The sequence below is a fragment of the Chionomys nivalis genome, unplaced genomic scaffold (assembly GCF_950005125.1).
Source record: "Chionomys nivalis unplaced genomic scaffold, mChiNiv1.1 scaffold_28, whole genome shotgun sequence".
Taxonomy (NCBI): Eukaryota; Metazoa; Chordata; class Mammalia; order Rodentia; family Cricetidae; genus Chionomys; species Chionomys nivalis.
In genome coordinates, this window is record NW_026646922.1 from 4265301 (window position 1) to 4272373 (window position 7073).

A 7073-nucleotide genomic window follows, 5' to 3' on the forward strand; every position below is an offset into this window, starting at 1 on the left:
AGATTGGCCTGTAATTCTCTTTCTTTGTTGGGTCCTTGTGTGGTTTTGGTATCAGAGTTACTGGAGCTTCATAAAAGGAATTTGGCAATGACTCTTCTCTTTCTATATTGTGAAATACATTAAGGAGTATAGGTATTAGCTCTTCTTGGAAGTTCTTGTAGAATTCTGCAATGAAACCATCTGGTCCTGGACTTTTTTTGGAAGGGAGGTTTTTGATAACAGCTTCTAATTCTTCACGACTAACAGGTCTATTTAGGTTGTACACCTGCTCCTGGTTTAACTTTGGTATATGGTATTTATCTTAAAAAGTGTCCATTTCTTTTACATTTTCCAGTTTTGTGGCATACAGGCTTTTGTAGTAAGATCTAATGATTCTCTGAATTTCCTCTGTGTCTGTGGTTATGTCCCCCTTTTCATTTCTGAACTTATTAATTTGCAAATTCTCTCTCTGCCGTTTGATTAGTTTGGATAGGGGTTTATCAATCTTGTTGACTTTCTCCAGGAACCAGCTTTTTGATTCATTGATTCTTTCAATTGTTATCTGTGTTTCTATTTTGTTTATTTCAGCCCTCAGTTTGATTATTTCCAGTCTTCTACACCTTCTAGGTGAATCTGCTTCTTTTTTTCTAGAGCTTTCAGGTGGGCTGTTAAGTCTCCAATGTGTTCTTTCTCTGTTTTCTCTAAGTGGGCAGTTAGTGCTATGAACTTTTCTCTCAGGACTGCTTTCATAGTGTCCCATAGGTTTGAGTATATTGTTTCTTTATTTTCAATGTCTCAAGGAAGACTTTTATTTCTTTCTTTATTTCTTCTTTAATCCAGGTATGGTTCGGTAGTTGACTATTCAGTTTCCATGAGATTGTAGGCTTTCTGGGGGTAGTATTGTTGCTGAATTATAGCTTTAATCCATGGTGATCTGATAGGATACAGGTGGTTATTGATATTTTTTTGTAACTGTGGATGTTTGCTTTGTTACCGAGTATGTGGTCAATTTTTGGGAAGGTTCCATGAGCTGCAGAGAAGAAGGTATATTCTTTCCTATTTGGGTGGAATATTCTATAGATGTCTGTTAAGTCCATTTGATTCATTACCTCCATTAATTCTCTTATTTCTCTGTTAAGTTTCTGTCTATTTGACCTGTCCATTGGTGAGAGCGGAGTATTAAAGTCTCCTATTATTAATGTGTGCGGTTTGATGGCTGCCTTGAGTTTTAACAATGTTTCTTTTATGTACGTGCGTGCTTTTATATTAGGGGCATAGATATTCAGGATTGAGACTTCATCCTGATGAATTGTTCCTGTTATGAGTAGAAAATGTCCCTCTCCATCTCTTCTGATTGATTTAAGTTTGAAGTCAACTTTGTTAGAAATTAGTATGGCCACACCTGCTTGTTTCTCAGGTCCATTTACTTGATAAGCCTTATCCCAACCCTTTACTCTGAGTAGGTGCCTGTATTTGTGGTTGAGGTGTTTTTCTTGTAAAGAGAAGAATGTTGGATCCTGTTTTCGTATCCAATCTCTTAGTCTGTACCTTTTTATGGTGAGTTGAGTCCATTGACATTAAGAGATATTAAAGACCAGTGGTTGTTAACTCTGGTCACATTTTTAGTAGTAGATTTTGTGTTTTTCCCTTCTTTGAGTTGCACTGGTAAAGGGTCTCTAGATGTCTGAGTTATTGTGGTCATTGTTGGTCTCCTTGATTAGTGATTTTCCTTCTATTACTTTCTGTAAGGCTGGATTTGTGAATACGTATTGTTTAAATTTGTTTTTATCCTGGAAAATTTTGTTTTCTCCATTTATAGTGAACGAAAGCTTGGCTGGGTATAGTAGTCTGGGCTTGCGTCCATGGTCTCTTAGTTTCTGCAGTACATGTACCCAGGACCTTTTGGCTTTCATGCTTTCCATAGAGAAGTCAGGTGTAAATCTGATAGGTGTACCTTTATAAGTATCTTGGTCTTTTTCCTTTGCTGCTCTTAGTATTCTTTCTTTATTCTGTTTGCTTTGTGTTTTGATTATTATATGGCGAGAGGATTTTTTTTTTTGATCCAGCCTATTCGGTGTTCTGTATGCTTCTTGAACCTTCATAGGTATATCTTTCTTTAGGTTGGGAAAGTTTTCTTCTATAATTTTATTAAATATATTTTCTGGACTGTTGAGCTGCGCTTCTTCTCCTTCTTCTATTCCTATTATTCTTTGGTTTGGTCTTTTTATTGTGTCCCATATTTCCTGAATGTTTTGTGATGAGAATTTGTTGGCCTTGCTGTTTTCTTTGATCAGCGTGTTTATTTTCTCTATGGTATCTTCAGAATCTGAGATTCTTTCTTCTATCTCTTGTATTCTATTGCTTATGCTTACTTCTGTAGTCTCTATTCGTTTACCTAGATTTTCCCTGTCCAGCTGGCCTTCTGTTTGTGTTTTCTTCTTTGCCTCCACTTCAGTTTTTAAGTCTTGAACTGTTTCCATTATCTGTTTGATTGTTTTTCCTTGGTTTCCTAGGGTGTCATTCACTGATTTACTCAATTCTTCAAACTTTCTGTTATACTTCTCATCCATTTCTATAAGGGCATTTTTACATGCTGTTTAAGGGTGTCAATCACTTTCATAAAGTCGATTTTATCTACTTCTTCATGATTAAGGTGTTCATGTCCTCCTGTTGTGAGGTCGCTGGGTTCTGGTGGTTTCATATAGTTTTTCAGATTGTTGGGTGAATTCTTGCATTGGCGCCTGCCCATCTCTTTCTCCGAATGCTCCCCTATGGGTCTTCTTTTACCGGATCAGGTCTCCTTGCCTACTTATGTACCTTCCCAATGATGGCACTCTGCAGTGATAGCTCTCCTGGTGCTCCAGTGATGTCTCTCCTGGTACCAATATCAGATCTCCGTGCCCAAAGACGGCTTTCCTGGTACCGAGATTAGCTCTTCCACTGATGGCTCTCCTGGTGCCAAGATCAAATCTTAGTGCAGGTTGGGTATTTTGTAAACAAAGCCCCTACCTTGCTAGTTGCATGCAGGCCAGTGAAACAAAGGAAGTCTCGTCTGCCTACTTGCCCTGAGGATTTGCCCCCAGTGCCAGACAGACTGAGCTGGATGGTGTTATGTGCCCAAAGAGGAAAGTGGGCAAAAGGAAGAAGGGTTCTGGATGCAAGCTGGGTGGGACAAGAAGAGAGAGGCAGTATGCGGGGTGTAGAGCCCATGAAGGGAGCCCAGGGACTATAGGGTGGGGGTGAGGAACTTCAGAGTTCCCTGTCCAGGGCTGCTTCCGCCCCCGGTCACAAACTCACCCCACAGCTGTCTCTCCTGGTGCCAAGATCAGATATCCTTGCAGGTTGGGTAGTTCGTAAACAAAGCCCCTACCTTGCTAGTTGCAGGCAGGCCAGTGAAACAAAGGAAGTCTCACCTGCCTACTTGCCCTGAGGATTTGCCCCTGTTCCAGACAGATTGAGCTGGATGGTGTTATGTGCCCAAAGAGGAAAGGGGGCAGAAGGAAGAAGGGTTCTGGTTGTAAGTTGGGTGGGACAAGAAGAGAGAGGCAGTATGCGGGGTGTAGAGCCCCTGCAGGGACACCAGGGATTATAGGGTTGGGGATGAGGAACTTCAGAGTTCCCTGTCCAGGGCTGCTTCTGCCGCCAGTCACAAACTCACCCCACTGCTGTCTCTCCTGGTGCCGAGATCAGATCTCCATGCAGGTTTGGTAGTTCGTAAACAAAGCCCCTACCTTGCTTGGTGCAGGCAGGCCAGTGAAACAAAGGAAGTCTCACCTGCCTACTTGCCCTGAGGCTTTGCCCCCTGTTCCAGACAGACAGAGCTGGATGGTGTTATGTGCCCAAAGAGGAAAGGGGGCAGAAGGGAGAAGGGTTCTGGATGCAAGCTGGGTGGGACAAGAAGAGAGAGGAAGTATGCGGGGTCTAGAGCCCCTGCAGGGAGCCCAGGGAGTATCCAGTATAGGCAATATTGAGCAAGAAATATATGCTCAAAGTTTCAATGATTATTTTATTCCTAGGAGTCTTAGTCTTGTATTAGAAATGGGTTGGCTAAACCATAAGAGGAAGTTATCTACAACTATCAAGTCTTCAACCTCCATCAAGGCCTGAGAATTGAGATAGAATATTACTTGAGTAGCCAATAAATGCATTAAAGCTGTTTCCAAAATATCCAGTAGATTACAAAGACATATGTCTACCTGGGAAATCACCCAGTGTCTCATTTGCAATGTTGAAGCAAACCACTATGGCTAAGGCCTAGAGTAACTGACAGCCCTTTTATAGAGGCAGGAAGATTTTAAAAACAATCTTACCCTATTTTGGCAAGGTTTGACAGTCATTTTTCTTGTATCTTGCTTGTCCAGTCTGGACACCATGCATTTTATCAGTCAAACAAGTGCCATTCCTTCACCAAAGCCCAGTTTTCCAAAGAATAGTACAAACTCCAAGTACAGTGTCTTTAATGCTCAACATTTTTTCAGGAATAGATCAGTGCTGCAAAGAGCCATTGTGTCTCACATCAACAAAACCCTAAGTTATTTAAATCCCAGTTTCTGCAGTTCCTTTATGTGTTTGATGATTACCTATCTGTACAGAATACAGTCTCTATGTATCTTAAGAACCTGATTAGTGTAAATATAAGTTTGGAAAACATGGGTGAATATTAACTTATAATAATTACTGCTTTAATATATAACGTATAGACTATTACTTCATATTACAATATTAAACAATCTTTGAACATATGTGCAACAAATATGACAACATCCTCAAAATGGAAGCAGCTTATAGACACCTTGATCAGAAGTAGAGATGTATGATACATTATAATAGAGGAGTCAACCAACCTTGGAATCCAGTAATTTCAATTTTGGGGAATATATCCAGAGATACCCAATCATACTACAAAAGCATTTGTTCAACTATGTTCATACCAGCACTATTTGTTATAGCCAGAACATGGAAACAACCTAGGTGCCCCTCAATAGAAGAATGGATAAAGAAGTTGTGGCATCTATTCACTTAAGAGATGCACTCAGTGCAATAAAACAATGACATCTTGAATTTTGTATTCAAAGAATGGAAATAGAAAACATTTTACTGAGATAACCTAGATACAAAAAGATGAATAAGTTATGAACTCCATCAGAAGTGGATTCAAGCCATAAGCAACGGACATTGGGCCTATAATTCATGATCCTAAGAAGAAAGCAAGAAGGAGAACCCAAAGAAAAACATATATTTATCCTCCTAGATACTGAATGTAGACAAGATTGCCAGGTGAAATTTGGGATCATGGGGGTGGCAGTGGGGAGAGAGAAGGGAGAATGGGAGGCTTGGGAATAGGGATGAATGAGATTGCGGACTGATGGATATTGGAGCAGAAAAGAAGATATCACAAGGAAGGGAACCATTTTAGGGTTGGCAAAAGACTTGGCTCTAGAGGGGGTCCCAGGTGCCCTGGAAGATGTCCCTAGCCCTTTCATCTTGCAGCAGATGAGGGTGTCCCTGAACTGGCCTTATTCCATAGCCCTACTGATAAATATCTTGCATATCACCTTAGAACCTTCATCTAGCAATGTATGGAGATAGAGACACTGACACACATTGGAGCACTGGACTTAGTTCCCAATGTTCAGATGAAGATCATAGGGAGAGAGAACATGAGAAAGGAAGTTAGGACCTCAAGAATTGCTTCCACCAACAGAGACTATGGGACATATATAATAGAAGCTCAGCAAGTCCAGCTGAACTGATACTGAATGAGTATGTGATCAAACAAGATTCTCTGAATGTGCCTGACTGAGAAGCCAATGATAATGGTACTGGGTTTTGATTCTACTGCATGTAGTGATTTTTGCGTGCCTAGTCTGTTTGGATTCAGACCTATCTAGACATGGATGGAGTGGGGAGGGCCTCGGACTTCCCACTGGGTAGGGCACTCTGTTATCTCTGAGGACTCCAGAGGGACAGAGAGGGGGATGGCAGATTGTGAGTGAAATTTGAAGAAGGGAAGTGGAAATTTTCAATAAATAAATTAAATAAAATAATACCATACCAAGAGATACATTTTTATCAATGCAATTTTCTGCCTACCATTAATGAGATCAAGAGAAATAGGAAAAGATGCTAAAGATATATGTGATAGAGATCTTAGAGAATGAGATGATACATAAGTGATAAAGACAGATGATAATGAAGAGGTCATAGAGAAAGAGATGACATAGAGATTAAAGAGCAAGAGATGATAGAGCCAAAGATGATAGAAGAAGATATGATAGAGAAAGAGATGCTAGAGAAGAGATGCTAGAAAATTCGATGGTAGAGTACGGGATGATAGTTGAAGAGATGATAGAAGAAAAGATGAGAGAGAATCAGATGATAGAGAAGTGTTAGAGGAAATCATGATGGAGGAAATATGATAGAGGAAGAGATGATAGAGAAAGACATAGCAGAGAAATAGAAGACAGAGAAAGAGATAGCAGAGAAATAATAGAGTAAGATAAGATAGAGAGATGGTAGAATAAGAGAAGATAGACTGGAGAATGAAATGATGGCAGATAGAGGTAATTGAAAAATGAATAATAGATGATTGAGAACAAGATGATAGAGTAAGTGATGACAGAGGTATTAGAGAAACTGATGATAGAAAATAGACAATACAGAAAGAGATGATAAAGAAAATGTTATCATAGTAAGATACGATAGTAAATGCAATGATAGAGGAAGAGATGATGAGAAAGAGATGAAAGAGGAAGTGATGATAGACAAAGACATGGAGGAAAAAGTGATGATAGTAGAAGTGATGATTGAGCCATGATAGAGAAATAGAAGAGATGATACATGGGATAGAGAAAGGGATGGAAGAGAGACAAGAAAAATAAATGCTGGAGGATAGACATAGAAACAATAGAGAGATGATAGAAAATGAGATGATAATGAGATGACAGAGTGATGATAGAGATGATAAAGAGATGACAAAGAGATTGTAGAGAGATGATAGACAATGAGATGAACTAGAGATAATACCGGAAAAGATGATAGTATAGAAAAAGAAATGATGGAGTATAGAGATGATAGAGAGATGGTGAAAGGTA